This window comes from Schistocerca nitens, chromosome 2 (assembly GCF_023898315.1).
Source record: "Schistocerca nitens isolate TAMUIC-IGC-003100 chromosome 2, iqSchNite1.1, whole genome shotgun sequence".
Lineage (NCBI taxonomy): Eukaryota > Metazoa > Arthropoda > Insecta > Orthoptera > Acrididae > Schistocerca > Schistocerca nitens.
This window is the reverse complement of record NC_064615.1, coordinates 470,524,946-470,541,414: the sequence shown is the minus strand read 5'-3', so window position 1 is coordinate 470,541,414 and position 16,469 is coordinate 470,524,946. Positions and strand designations below refer to the sequence as shown.

Here is a 16,469-nt window from a genome sequence, read left to right as displayed (position 1 = left end):
TAAGTAGTCATGTAGACTGAATGTGATTATAAAGACACATAGTCCAGTCTAGCACAGGTATGTACAAGCATTAGTCCAACTGAGGCAGCTGTGGATCTGTAAACAGTGGCCTGAGTTGGACTAAAGCTTCTACATGTCTGATTTAGATTGAAGTATCTGTCGTCATAATTACGTTCAGTTTACATGACTACTTATAACGGCACGTAATTGTGGAATTGTAACTGTGCACATGGGGTCTGATAAATGTGCAGCTTCTATGTCTGATTCTTGTATTATTTGTATTTATAGCACTGATGATAGCTGTACTTTCATTTGAAATCTAGATCTGCTATGCGATGCATACATTCTTTTGTCCTTGATACTTCTATATGTTGTAGTTACTGTAGTGGATTTAAGAGCTAAAACGAACCAGTGTAAGAATGGCTATCAATTCAGCATTTCTCAGCTCCTAGTTATCAGCGTAAATCTGTGATGAAGTTTAAGCGTAGTAACCGTTGTCATTATAACTGGGAGAAAGTTACTTTTACAGAATGCTTGAATTACATACGTCGCCTCAAAAGATTTTGTTTGTTGGTTTGTCTATTGCAAATGCCTGAAGAGGCAAGTAGTTTACTTTGGGACTGTGAGAAAGTATTGGATCAACCGTCACAGATGTTTCGTCTTGACTGAAAATAATTCAACATTGTGCTGAATGTTACTGCGTCCATTCAAACGACTGAATCCGACCGTTATTAATACAGCTATTTTTTCGTCAAAGTGTGCCACAACATTATAGAAAAGTAGGTAATGTTGCATTGTGCAGTAGTGGTGATTCGCAAAATGTTGAAGGAATGCAGATCATTCAAATAAATTGAAATATTCCGTATTGCATGACTCCGAATTTCCCGCCAGAAATTTCATAGTCAGAATTTATAACATAATATTCGTCTCGACGCAATTTTCCTTGCAAAACAACATGCCTGGTCTCAAAATAACATAATACAAACGAACCACAAAATTACTTGCTAGAGGTTGTTACCCGCTTGATCAATATCGTAAACTTGACGTTTATTTTTTACGGAGACGATGGAGCTTCTAGACAGCGTTAATCTTCACAGACGTTTATTTGGGGGCGAAAAATGACTTAAAGATCGGAGTGGGCCTTTACGACCTAATACGATTTAAAACTGGTATAGGTCGAGTACCATCTTTTAACACCACAAGATGCTCAGTTCCAACATTAATAGGAGGAGGAGACGTCAAGTTTTACTCATCACCTGAAAAAAACGAAGTTTCTTAGTTAATTCTTTGTTTAGAGGTACACGGCTGCAGTGATAGTACACATACTTGTCACAGTACCGTAGCACGCCGCTGGGGGTGAGAAAAGAAAATGACGCAACCCATTAATGAAGAGGAATGCGCATGTGGTAATTTTCATTTTATTTGTAGGAGTAGAACGCTGCAACAATCCGTGAGGAGTTGAAGAAACTGTACAGCAACAATTCAGCATCATGTGGCATAGTGGCAGGTGGTGGAGAGGCTTCCATTGTGTTCCAACAAGTTTGCATGACGAAGAATGAAGTGGCAGACTTCCCCTCAGTGAAGAACTGGGAATCGCACAAGGAATGGTAGGCCTGGTGCTCCAAGACATGCATATCCAAATATAGGTGATAACAGAAATATGAAAATCAGTCAGGGATGAGTTCTCAACATCTTGGACGACTTTCTAAACACACCAAAGGTCTGTGTATGAAGATAGTAACTACTCTCGAAAGAACAGATACCATTGATGACCGTGCAGCTTTTCTAGAATAAATGATAATTAATTGAAGCCCTGAGCTTCCGACATGTGTTGTTGATATACCTCGATGGAGACAGCTGAAAATGTGTGCCCCGACCGGGACTCGCTATTCATCTGTGCCCTCGATGGCTCAGATGGATAGAGCGTCTGCCATGTAAGCAGGAGATCGCGGGTTCGAGTCCCGGTCGGGTCACACATTTTCAGCTGTCTCCATCGAGGTATATCACAACACCTGTCGGCAGCTAGGGTTTCAATTAATTGTCACCAAAGTTTGCCGCCCACTGGTTTCCCGACTGCTCACAGACATCAGAAAGCGGAAATGCTGCAGGTGTGTACGGCCAATCCAGATGTCTTCTGTAGCCGCCTAATCACCTTGGGTGGGTGCCATGTATATCACAAAGAAATGAGCAAAGAAATCAATAGAAACATGTGGACTCACCGCCACCGAAAAAGCTGGAGATGAAACTTCATTACAGAAGGTGATGCTGAGTGTGTTCTAAACTTGTCATGGTCTATTGTTGACAGATTATGCTCGTAAGGGGAAAACCATTGCAGAAGCGTACAGCCGAAAACTGCAGTCGAGGTTACAAGAGGCTGTGAATACCGAGTGCTAGAAGGTGGTGTCCTTACTCTATAATGCTGTAGGTCATTCTGCACGTGTCACAGTCACTCATGCTGTTTTTGTAGGCTATCAGGTTTTGCTTCAACCCCATATTCTCACGATGTGGTACCCAGTGACTTCTCCCTCTTTCCTCGGTCGAAGAAAGACATTTTGAGAGTGACGACGAGGTGATATCAGCGAAAATATATATTTCTACAATCAAGCAGCCACAACGTAAGCCATCGTTGGGAAAGATGTGTCGCGTTGACAGATAAATGTCACCAAGTTTCGTAGTTGCAGCTCGATTCTCTCGAGGTGATAACTCAAACTCGATAACTACTCTTCGTATTTTTTGGCAGAAGAAGCCTATTGAGGCTCGACTGGGGGCTGCACGAGGTGAATGGGCACTAGGAAGCGAGATGCTTTGCTTCGCTCGTGTAGCTTCCTGTCGTGGAGGAGCGAGAGGCGGAAGTGAGGGGAGAGAGGCGGCGGGCGCGTCCGCGGCAGAGTCTGGGGACGCCCACAGCCTGCAGAGCGGCGCTGGGACGGCACGACGGCCGCCTCCACCTTGGCCTTCGCGGCCGGCTGCTTTTTGCGCGGCGCTCTCGCCGCCTTTCACGTGACGCGGCCGGCGCCTCGCCGTCTACAGCGCTCGCGTCACGCGCCGGCAGTCGCAGCCAGGAAGCGACCGGCACTGCGCCTTCTGTCCGATTTCAGCCGAGGGCGGCGGGGGCGCTTACTGCGACGACAAGGGATGGACCACAGCCAGAGCTTTAGCGCCACGTTGACATCGAGCTACATTATGAGAGGCGGAATAAGAGCGAAGCGGACGCGGATAGAGCAGGAAATTCACTGAGGCATTTAAACGACAGGTCCGTTATTCGTCCGAAATGATTCACGGGTTCCAAATTCAGTACACTCTGGAAGGTTTAGAGCCGTGCTTCTGCCACGGAGGAGTAACCTACTCGTACAAGCACGTCGTGTTCAGGCCACAAGTGGCCTATCGGGACCATCCGACCGCCGTGTCATCCTCAGATGAGGATGAGGATAGCAGGGGCGTGTGGTCAACACACACAACTCCCGGTCGTTATGGTGGTTTTCTTTGACCGGAGCCGCTGCTATTCGGTCGAGTAGCTCCTCAGTTGGCATCACGAGGCTGAGTGCAGCCCGAAAAATGGCAACAGCGCATGGCGGCCCGGATGGTCACCCATCCAAGTGCCGGCCACGCCCGACAGCGCTTAACTTCAGTGATCTGACAGGAACCGGTGTATCCACTGCGGCAAGGCCGTTGCCCTACTCGTACAAGGGGTGAACAAAAATATAAAACAAAGCGAGAAATGCATCGTTACAGATGCTCACCAACCTTGCATGTTGCGCTGTCGTATTTGATCACGAAAGGCACCTGTCTTCAAATTGTTAAAGTGTCTGTCGTGGTTAGAGCAGTGATCTGCGTAGTCGTAAGTACACAATGTCGAAGCTAAGTGAACTCGACTGTGGGCAAATTATTGGTACTCGTATGGCAAGTGGTTCCTTAACTAAACTACACCAAATGGGCCGTCTTTCAACAGGCACCGTATCGAACACTTAGACGGCACACAAGGCAGATGGAAAAACTAAACCCGCTAATTCAGAACGCGGACGAAAGTGTGTGCTGAGCGATCGTGACAGACGGTAACTGAAAAGCACCGTGGTGAAAAATAAAGGGACGACAACTGCAAATGTAGCTGCACAACTCATTATCGCACTCGCGAACCAAAAAATGGTTCAAATGGCTCTGAGCACTGTGGGACTTAACATCTGAGGTCATCAGTCCCCTAGAACTTACAACTACTTAAAACTAACTAACCTAAGGACAGCACACACATCCATGCCCGAGGCAGTATTCGAACCTGCCACCGTATCGGTTGCGCGGTCCCACACTGTAGCGCCTAGAACCGCTCGGCCACCCCGGCCGGCGACAAAGATAGTAAATTTCGCTGTGTGTATATTTAGAGTAACGGTGAAAACACGTAAAATCGTGTTCTGTCGAAACGTTAGTTATATAAAAGAACTGCGGTACAAAACTTAATTGGTAAAGTATTTGTTTCCCTTCCCAGTGTGTCCCTAATTACGGCTGAGGTACTTCCTTCTATCTCAGTTTGGAACTTAACCCTCTACTCTCAACTTCTGGAACACTGAGCTTGAATTATTAGAACTTTGTGGTAAACGTCACGCTTTTGTTACTATTCGCCTAGAATGAATGCTGAGTATAATAATGATATTTGCCCTTTTCCTTAACTACGACCTCGCTGTGTATCGAAGGGACTAATCACACATGAGTAAAATGGTTGGTAGGGTAAGGATAAAACTCCGTCTAAGAGTCTAATCAGGCCTGCAGTTTTGCATGCCATGCCACCTCCCTATAGATTGCTGGAACTGTGTTAGGCACTCATGAGCAGTTTCCATCTTAGACGATGCCAGGAGTGCCCCAAGGCCGTTACTCATTACAATTTGAATTAATGATGTAGCTGGTAACGTTGGAGGCCCCATGAGGCTGTTCATGGATGATGATGTTGTCTATCGGAACGTTGCAACACCAGGAAGCTGTAGCAAAATGCATGAAAAACAGTAGAGGGTCGATGATAGGTGTGGGACTGGCTGTTGAACCTGAACGTAAAGAAAAGTAGCACATTTCGCCCGAATAGGCGAATAAATCCGCTTATGCTCGAGTACACTATTAACTGGAAACCGAAAACTCAGTGAAGTATTTAGGACGAACCATCCGGACTGACCTAAAGTGAAATGACCAAATGAAACAAAAATAAAAACACACGCCGAGAGTCACTGGTAGAATCTTAAGCAAATGCAATTAATGCCCGAAGGAAGTGTCTTAGGAAACACTTCTTCCACCGATTCTTGAGTACCGTTCTTCAGTCTGGGACCGTAGCGAGTTGGATTAATAGAAGAGATAGGAAGGTCCAGCAAAGAGCTGTTCGATTCCTAACGGGACCGTTTAGTTGCCGCGAGAGCTTTACGGAGTTGCTCAACAAACTCTTAGTGGCAGACGCTACAAAAGAGGGTTCGTGTATCATAGATTAATTGTTGAAATTCCGTGAGTATTCCTTCCGTGAAGAGTTGGGCAACATACTAGTTCCTTCCCGTATACATCTCGCGAAATGATAACGACGGGAAAATAAGAGAAATTACGCCTCGTCCAGAGGTTTACCGGCACTCTCTCTTCCCAGCAGTATTCGCGAATGGAGCAGTAAGGGGAGATCAGATGGTGGTACCACAAGTATCCCGCCGCCACACTCCGTAAGGTGGCTAGCGGAGTATACAAGTAGATGTAGAATTAGTGCATGACATTGGTCACTTCTTATCAGTAAACAAGTAGGCCACTCGTCTGTTAATCGTCTAAATCTATTTAGTGCATCTTCTCATTTTGACCGTCAGGTTGTTGACCAGACGAAAAGAGAGAATCCACTGGGCAATTAAAAAGAAAAAAAAAAGAGCTTGCTGTCGTATCCAACTGCAGGGATAAGTATAATACTCTACCGACGTTGAAGTCATTGGCAATTGATGCTGCTTGCGGAATTGGCTGTGATACCTAACCATCCTGATATTTATCTCCATTAAGCCACGAGAAACCTGAAACAAGATGGCTGGATGATGATCTTAGTGTCACTAGTTGTGACTATTAATCCATCACTTTAACTACTTCATTATGTCGCGGGTGCAGTCGTATAAAGCCACAACCAACCCCCACTTTCATTGTCCCGAGGCATCGAACTTCAAACATGATTTTCTTTTGTCGTCGTACCAGAAGAAATTTGTCGACAGAGGAGTGAATACTTTATCTCCTGCTCAACAGACTATAGTACGTAGAGTTGTTTGAGACCAGCAAATACACTCGAATCCAGTAGTGGCCTTGAAGTAACAACACTGTGGCCTTGCTCCTAATGCAGTCGAACGGCTGTCCTCTGTAGAGGTAGTCTAGATGTTACTGATATACGCAGCAACATAACGTGGACAGCCTGAGGCACGAGAAAACAGACGGCGTCACCAGGTGGTCGTCGCGACCGACACAACTTGCGATACGTAGGGAGTACAAAAATGGCTCTGAGCACTATGCGACTTAACTTCTGAGGTCATCAGTCGCCTAGAACTTAGAACTAATTAAACCTAACTAACCTAAGGACATCACATACATCCATGCCCGAGGCAGGATTCGAACCTGCGACCGGAGCGGTCGCTCGGCTCCAGACTGTAGCGCCTAGAACCGCTCGGCCACTCGGCCAGCTCGTACGGAGTACCTGCTCCACTATGTACACAACGTTATTTTCATGTGCTTGACGAATGGTCGTACAGAACGTTTAAGAAGACAGTGTTCGAGAAAGTGTGTTGGAAACAGCAACAACAGCTCTGATAATTGGCAAAAGAGACAAAGCATTGTCCAAGATATGAATTTGATGTGCTTGCCGAAGAAAATTCAGAAAAATAACCACAGACTAATGGTAAACTTACGAAGAAAATAACTGATGATTTCATAATGTAGCAGTGTCTCCATAAACCCCAGACAGCAGACAAAGCTATACAATAAAAAACGGAAACTTCGAAAACAAGAAACCTAGGATGACGTCGTGTGGCCGTGATGTGTGCTTAGTTTTTGGACGACCTCGACGTACCATCACTGGAAACAACAACATACCGGAAGACTTCCGCATTTGTGTAGCTGCCGTAAACACCTGCTATCTCAAGGTCTCGAATCTAGAGCGGCGTATTAGGATGACAAGTGCAATACATTATCTGCTTGCGTGCTCCGCAAAAGCTGATTTCTCATCTTGATATGATTTTGAGTAAGAACGTACTTCCACTTACGTGGAGTTAAGCAAGCGCATTCTAAAAAATAAATAAATACGTAAATATATAAATAAAAAGTAAACTTTGCGTTTCCCGGTCGAAATCATACAACGCTGACGGCTTCCCAAACTTTTACAGCCCTATGTTGTCACACAAGGTTGCAACAGACTGAAGAACTGAGGTGGTTGTTGACGGCTCAGCACAAAATGGAGGTCAGTGGGTCACAACTCTACTGCATTCTCCACCCTGTTCATAAACAAAAGAGCGATTTCAAGCTCTCTAAATCCATTTCTTCAGAAGGAAGACCACATCGTCGTCTTAATCTACATTTTCGCTTCCAAAACGCTGGTTCTAGTGTAACATTACAGTCACTTTCGGCTGCAACATAAAATAGCTTGAAATTATCCATCGGTATTGACATCGCTCTCATATTTACTTTTCAGCTTTCTTAGCGTAATTCAAATTTTGCCATTATAGGAAGTCAGTATCACCTCTTATTCACAGTGACATGGTAGGTTACGTGGGGGTCGGCTTCCGTGACGGGACCCCACAAAGCACAATGAAGAGCATGGCTCAACTTCTCGAACATTATTTTGAGAGGCAATCTGTAGCAATCGATGCACAATATAAAAAGCCCTGGTACCGTTAATATTTTCAACTAAAACAGACGTTTTAATTAATACTGATTAATTAAATCTACATTGAAACCATCGTCTACTTACGACACAGTTTGCATTGCAAAAATCTGAGGGGATATTTCTGACCTGAGAATAAAATACAATCTTTTTATACATATATCAGCCACATTTTGTTTAATTTGTTTTGTGATATTTTTGTAGTGAATTTCGATTTGTGTGTTTTTAGCCCTACTATCCTCACGGTCACTTGGTTCAGTCATTATAACACAAAAATTATATGTATGCATACAGAATCGGGAATCTGTCAGGGCCACCGAATTCTATTTTTATCCACAGAATCATAGAGAAAATTAACCTTCTGTGTCGATGGAAATTGGACAAATGATAGTTTGATTCATAAGACGATTTTGTTATTCTGATTTAGCGTTTTATGCCAGAACAATACGCATAGTAATGCTTGACGTCCAGGAATAAAGAAAGCGGTCTTTATACAATTTATGAACTTTTTTTAAAATTTACAAAAATCTTTTAATGCCTAGACCGTATTTACTTAAGTCAATTAAAATAAGCTGACAAGCTAGTTTCGGTTGCAAGAAAGAATCATCATCAGGTCATCAACTGGAAGCAGTTAATTCCATAAATTATCTGGGAGTAGACATTAGGAGTGATTTAAAATGGAATGACCATATAAAGTTGATTGTCGGTAGTGCAGATGCCAGACAGATTCATTGGAAGAATCCTAAGGAAATTCAATCTCAAAACAAAGGAAGTGGGTTACAGTACACTTTTTCGCCCACTGCTTGAATAATGCTCACCAGTGTGGGATCCGTACCAGATAGGGTTGATAGAAGAGATAGAAAAGATCCAACGGAGAGCAGCGCGCTTCGTTACAGGATCATTTAGTAATCGCGAAAGCGTTACGGAGTTGGTAGATAAACTCCAGTGGAAGACTCTGCAAGAGAGACGCTCAGTAGCTCGGTACGAGCTTTTGTTGAAGTTTCGAGAACATAACCTTCACCGAGGAGTCAAGCAGTATATTGCTCCGTCCTACGTATATCTCGCGAAGAGACCATGAGGAAAAAATCAGAGAGATTAGAGCCCACACAGAGGCATACCGACAATCTTTCTTTCCACGAACAATAAGAGACTGGAATAGAAGGGAGAACCGATAGAGGTACTCAAAGTACCCTCCGCGATACACCGGCACTTGGCTTGCGGAGTATGGATGTAGATGTAGATGCATATACGAAATGCAGGCTGAATACGAGTTGGATATATCAATCATCAAGCTGTGACATGCGTTGTGTAGAAAGCATCATGAATAAGAAAACTTTTTCTGAACAGCGACAACAAAACTGAACTAAGCTTTATACTATGTTCTTACGAGACGCAATTTGATACGGACGGTTTATTCAAGCTGTCTCTCGTACAAATATGGTGTACAGCGTGGCTCAGCTCTGTTGTTGCTCTTCAAAAAAATTTTTTCTTCTTCATGTTGCTTTTTACACGGACGCATGCCATAACGACTGCCATATTTAGTTCGTGTTCAACCAGCATTTCGTTTACGCATGATGTCAAGATTGTTGCTACTTACAACCGAAACGAGATAGTCACCTTATTTTGTCTTATGTAAATGCGATCTAGGCATTAGAAGATTTTTATAATTTTTTTAAAGTTTTTATAAATAATACGCATAGGTAGATCTCAATGTTTTAATATAGTGAGCTGCTTCCATTAACCGCGTGAAAAATGATACAAGCAGGAAATAGAGCGTATTACGCGACGTTAAGATTCTCTAATTACAAGAGCAGCAAAGTGAAGTGTATGGTCTTCTCTCGTATTACCTATTGTTGCGTAAAGGTGAGTAATATATAGAGGCGTCTATAAACAACCCAAAACTTTTGAAAGAAAAATTCTGAGAAAAATGTGTGGAGCTGTGAGAGAGCCAGAGGGTTGGGGAATACGCTACAATTATGAATTACAGCAGCTATATAGGGGAAAGGCACAGTAAAAGTTAAAAAAATTTGATGTAGACTACGCTGGTCAAACATATGGAGAGGATGATGGATGAAAGGATAATCAAAGGAGTAATGAAAGTGAATATGCATGTCGTGTGACCAGGGCCTCCCGTCGGGTAGACCGTTCGTTGGGTGCAAGTCTTTCGATTTAACGCCACTTCGATGACTTGCCCGTCGATGGGTATGAAATGATGATGATTAGGACAACATAACACCCAGTCCCTGAGCGGAGAAAAGCTCCTACCCAGCCGGGAATCGAACCTGGGCGCTTAGGATTCACATTCTGTCGGGCTGACCACTCAGCTGCCGGAGGCGGACATAATGAAAGTAAAACTCTATTCCACTGGAAGGTAGGACCGACGAAGCGCAATATGCCTGGACAATGTGTTGGCTGAACTTAACGAAGGTGGAGACCCGAGGATCGAAGAAAAAAAAAATAGATGTGTATGGAGGCAGATTGTTGAGGAGGCCGAGGATGATCGGGGGTTGGACTGCCAAAGAGGGAGAGGAAGATGAAGGAGATGCGAACTGTGTAGTTCTGTTCTTGGGGCTGTGTCCTCAAGAAATCCGTCGAAATTAGGTTGGAAGAGAACCGTAGCAATAGTAACATGGGATTTCGAAAAAATGGCTCTGAGCACTATGGGACTTAACAGCTATGGTCATCAGTCCCCTAGAACTTAGAACTACTTAAACCTAACCAACCTAAGGACATCACACAACACCAAGCCATCACGAGGCAGAGAAAATCCCTGCCCCCGCCGGGAATCGAACACGGGAACCCGGGCGTGGGAAGCGAGAACGCTACCGCACGACTACGAGCTGCGGACACATGGGATTTCGGTTGAGCAATACAAAGAACCCGATTGCAGCAGCCATCAAACTACAGTTCTCTTTGCCTCTTTTCTTCACGGGTTCAGAAATCGCATTCCCTTCTCTAGATTGTCACGGCCTTAAGGTGGTGAAGGCGCACAGCCACGGGGCAGGACCAGACAGAGGCGGTGGCATTTGCCGCGTTGCGCCAACTCCGGAGAGGGGCGGCATGCGCATGCGTCACCTCCTCGCGGGGTCTGGCGGCGGCGACAGTTGAGTATCGCGGGCGCCGCTCGCCTCGTCTCGCCGCAGACGGGCTGCGCGGCCGTGGACTCGCCGCGCCGCCGCTCCAGCGCCGCTCACGACCGGCATCTGTCTTGTCAGGAGGCCCGCCCACCGCCAATCTGCCCGTGATGTATGCGCCAATTGCGGCCCACCCTGTACTCCCGCTCGCTCTGTGTTTAGCGGCCATGTATCTGCCCTAACGACGCCGTTTGCTGATGACCAATAACTTGTTTCAAAACCAACAGACTCTCCCTCTTACTTACTTCTAGCCGTGTATCTGTCCCAGTGATGACGGTTACTGACGGCCCGTAACCTGTTTAGAAACCAACAGACTTACGCGCTGACTCGATTCGAGACGTTAGTTGTCGAAGTTCAAGAAAAACACCGAGCAGTAATGAAACCATCATGTACGAGTATATTCCGTGAGTCAATGCACGTTACTGGAAGAGACTGATTCAAATTCAGTCAACCACACTTCGATTCACTCAGTTTCCGTGGAAACTTTGAAGTGATTCTCAGGACGAATACCTTTCACAGAGCTCCGTTCAGATAGTTCCCACACATTCGTACAACTGTGCTGGAGCGTCGCGTCTGCTGGTTCTGTTGAAGTCGTGTTGAGTGTTTCAGGAGAGAGACAAAGTAACTGCAGCAGTATACAGAAGATGTATGTTAAAAGAGAAATGCCTCGACATTGACTAAAGGAACAAAAATGTACCCGGACGGAAATTATACTTTACAAACTGTATGCCTCTAAAATTTCGTGTTTTAGAAATTTATTTGTACCTGTACTCCACAATCGATGTTACAGTCCACCACTGCCGCTTCCCGTTTCCCTGTTCCAGCCGCGAATGGTCCTCGAGTGGAACGATTGCTGACATGCCTCCTCCTGAACTCAAATCTCTCTTATTTTGCCTTCATGGTCTTTTCGCAAGATGTATACATAAGAGGGAACGATATATTGTTTGACCCTCGTAGGAACGTACGCTCTCAAAATAAAGGCAGCAGGAAGGACGATTAGAGTTTAACGTCACGTCGAGAGTGAGGACATTAGAGACGGAGCGCAACCTTGGCTTAAGAAAGGATGGGGAAGAAAATCGGTCGTGCCCTTTTCAGAGAAACCATCCCGATTAATGTAAATCACGCAAAACCTAAATCTGCATGGCCGGACGGGGATTTGAACCGTCGTCCTTCGGAATGCGAGTGCTATGTGATGACGATGATGATGATGTTTGGTTAACGGGGTGCTCAACTGCGCGGTCATCAGCACCCGTACACATTCCCACTCTGAGCATAGACCAATCTCGCCACTTTTATCAATGATGATGGAATGATGAGGACAACACAAACATCCAGTGCGCGGGCAGAGAAAATCCCCATCCTGGCCGGGAATCGAACCCGGTACCCCTTGATCCATAGGTGGCAACACTAACCATTTCACCACGAGCTGCGGAAGGTACTGCGTGCTAGCCGCTGTGCAATCTCGCAAGGTACTCTGAGAATAATAACAGTCAACCGCAGTCTGATCCGCAACGTCTCTCTTGTAGCGTCTGCCACAATGGGTGAATCAGCAACTCCCTGACGCACTCGCGCTTACTTAGCCAACTCGTGACTAAATGTGAGGGTGTTCTTCGCATCTTCTCTATTTTTGCTGTCAATCATACTGGTTAATGGTGCAGGCTGTAGAGCAGTGATCATATGCATCGCGAGAAGGCAGGAGAACAAGAAACCAGGTGCATTTGAAATGTGATGAGGTAGAAGAATATTAAAACTGAAGTAGCCAGTTAAAGTTTGAAATGCAGTGATCATGTAAAGAACAGCAAACGCGGTAAGTTTATGTAAAATAAGAAAAGAATAGGTTAGCGCAAAAGTATTAAGGAAGGAGCAGTAGAGGCAAAGTTGTAAGAGGAGACTAAGGACTAGAAAATGAAGAACAGATCATGAAGGGTGTTGCGCAGGGTAGGTGTTTATAACTGAAAAAATTATCATAGAGTACGTGGAGGACTGTGCGGTACTAGTCAAAAAATACCTCTTTAAATCATTAAAAATAATACATATACGAAAGTGAAAAAAAAATGGTTCAAATGGCTCTGAGCACTATGGGACTCAACTGCTGAGGTCATTAGTCCCCTAGAACTTAGAACTAGTTAAACCTAACTAACCTAAGGACATCACAAACATCCATGCCCGAGGCAGGATTCGAACCTGCGACCGTAGCGGTCTTGCGGTTCCAGACTGCAGCGCCTTTAACCGCACGGCCACTTCGGCCGGCTTACGAAAGTGAAAATTGCAGCAACAAGATAGAACGATCCGAACGAATCCAAATTTGGAGAATGTACGAAACAGCGTACGAGGAAAGACTAGATAAGACCGAAAAACTAATGGGGTCTTTCTTTATGAATCCGTATAGATCAGTACTATGACGAGCATGGGTAGTGAAGAACTTTCGAACGAACTGGGAACGTGAAAAGCAGTATCAGTACACTTTGTCACAAACGGTCTAATGTGTTCTCTGCATTGGGGTTAATCTGAACTGCAGCTACTACACCACGGAGAATTTAGAGTACATTGAACTTTTCCTTCTTATGACAATCCCTTTTGCTATATTTCAGCGGGACAATACCGCAGCGCGCGTGAAGTGAAATATGTAAGCCATCTTCTAAGAATGGTGGGTACTGCTGCTTCCTAGGCTTACTTATTCTGCTGAGACGTTACGCATCAAACATGTCTACGATAGGATGGATGTAAAACACGTTTATCACAGTCCCGCAGCATATATTGTTTCTCTGCGGATTCGCCGATAAATGGCGGGAAGGGAGCTCAAATGGTTCAAATGGCTCTGAGCACTACAGGACTTAACATCTGAGGTCATCAGTCCCCTAGAACGTAGAACTACTTAAACCTAACTAACCTAAGGACATAACACACATCCATGCCCGAGGCAGGATTCGAACCTGCGACCGGAGCGGTCGCGCCGTTCCAGACTGAAGCGCTTAGAACCGCTCGGCTACAGACGTCAGTCGCTGGGCCCATCAACACCGAAAATGGACTGTTGATGACTGGAAACATGTTGCCTCGTCGGACGAGTCTCGTTTCAAATTGTATGGCGCGAATGGCTGTGTACAGGTATTGAGACAATCTTAAAAATCCATGAACGCTGCACGTCAGCAGAGGGCTATTTCAGCTGGTGGAGGCTCTGTAATGACGTGGGGCGTGTGCACTTGGAGCAATATGGGACGCCTGATTCGTCCAGATACGGCTCTGACAAGTGACACATGCGTAAGCATCCTGTATGATCACCTGTATGATTCATGTCCATTGTGCATTTCGACGGACTTGTGCAATCGCAGCAGGACAATGTGACACTCCACACGCCCAGAACTGCTGCAGAGCGGCACCAGGAACACTCTTCTGAGTTTAAACACTTCAGCTGGCCACCAGACTCCCCACACATGAACATTATTGACCATATATTGGATGCCTTGTAACGGGCTGTACAGAAGAAATCTTCAACCCGTCGTATTCTTACGGATTTATGGACAGACCTGCAAGAATCACGGTGTCAGTTCCCTCCAGCACTACTTCAGACATTAGTCGAGTCCATGATACGTCGTGTTGCGGCATTTGTGCGGGCTCGCGGGGGCCCTACACGATATTATGCAGGTGTAACAGTTTCTTTGGCTCCTCAGTGTAGTTCATCGCGTGTGCCGTATGAGGATGCGCTAGGAGAGTGAGTCACCTGAGAGCTATTGCTTTCGTGTTCGCTTTAATGGATTTGAAATACTATCGACTACCCGGTAAATTCTGGAACAGCCTTATTGTAACGTTCCCTAGGGTACAGCTCGCCCCTGGAGCTGGTGCCGGCCCTTCGGCGCTGTGTCCGCGGTTCGAGTCTTGGTGCCGCCCGCTCTGCCTCCAGTGCCGGCTGCTGCTCCTTGGGAGGGCGCGCCCACGCTGCCCCGACCCAGTTGCGTCGCGGTTGCGAAACGGCCGAACGTAATACGCGCCGCGCCGAACGAAATCGGGGGCAGCGGATCCGGCGCTGGACGCGGCCGGCAGCGTCGCAAGGCCGGCCCGCCACACGGCAGCCAGCACCCAGCGCCCAGAGACCAGCACCAAGGCGCGCCCCGCACCCACTTTCACGAGCGCTTCCCATCCGCGCGCACCGCTGGACCGTCGCGCCGTGCCCTACTGTTGCTATGCAACCGCAGGACCCGAAAGACGCGTGCCGGGACGGAGACAGCCATCTCAGGGTAACGAGAAAATACACTGTCTCATCAAAAGTATCCAGACAGCTGTCAGTGGAAATTAATGTGTCGCGTGTACACCCTTCATCGCGGCTGGAACTCTACTGGGAACACGTTCAGTGAGATGCCTGACTATCTGTGAAGCAAAGGCAGCCCATTCTTCTTCGAGAACCGAGACCAGAGATCACACTGGTGTTGGACGCTGGAGTCTGGAACGAGGTCGACGTGCTAACTTGACCCAAAGGTGCTCCACTGAGTTATGATCGGGATTCTGCGCAGGCTGTTCTATTTCAGGAATGTTATCGTCCACAAACCATTGCCCTACAGGAGTTGCTTTATAAAACGGCGCACTGTCATACTGATAAAAACAATCATCGTCTCCGAACTGTTCCTCTACTGCACCCAGTACACAGTGCTGTAAGACGTGTTAACATACTCTCGAATTTTGTAGTTTTCTTAGGCGTAATAAGAGAACCATACGCTAACCACGAAAAACACCCCCAAATCGTAACACCACCTCCTCTGTATTTCACTATTGGCACTACACATGAAGGAAGTTAAAGTTCTCCAGGCATTCGCCAAACCCAAACCCTGCCACCGGATTACCAAAGGGTACAGTGTGATGCATCACTCTCCAAATCACTCGCTTCGAGTCAGACAGTGTCCAGCGGAGAGCTATTTGCAACACCTTAAGTGTCGCTTAGCACTGATTCTTAAATGTGCTGCTTAAGAAGAGCGCTGGACCATTGTATCCCATCCTTTTTGGCGTCCAGCGCACAGTAATTGTCCTAGCTGGACTGCTGGTAGCACTTTGCAAGTCACGAGCCATCCCATCCGCTTTCAACTATCCTACACAATGCTCTACAGCCCCTGTCCATTACCGCATGAGGCCTGCTTGATCCTCGTTTAGCTGTGGTTGTTACTTCACGTTTCCACTTCACAGTCACGTCTCCGACAGTCGAATTGGGCAGATTTAGAAGGGTTGGTTCAAATGGCTCTGAGCACTATGGGACTTAACATCTGAGGTCATCAGTCCCGTAGAACTTAGAACTACTTAAACCTAACATCACACACATCCATGCCCGAGGCAGGATTCGAATCTGCGACCGTAGCGGTCGCGCGGTTCCAGACTGAAGCGCCTAGACTCGCTCGGCCACATCAGCCGGCTAGAAGCGTTGAAATGTTCATGATGATCTGTTGCTCAAATGACATCCAACGACCTGTCCGTGTTCGAAGTCACTTACACCCAAACCT

At 46.1% G+C, this 16,469-nt stretch overlaps 1 protein-coding gene and 1 pseudogene across 1 annotated transcript in view; both read right to left on the bottom strand.

Moving 5' to 3' along the window:
- LOC126235103 (uncharacterized) overlaps nucleotides 1-16,469 on the bottom strand; it is a gene marked incomplete at its 3' end in the record, with an annotated part of 217,158 nt that overhangs the window by 158,340 nt on the left and 42,349 nt on the right. The gene's annotated exons all lie outside the window — the stretch shown is intronic.
- LOC126238640 (5S ribosomal RNA) lies at nucleotides 3,557-3,674 on the bottom strand (annotated as a pseudogene).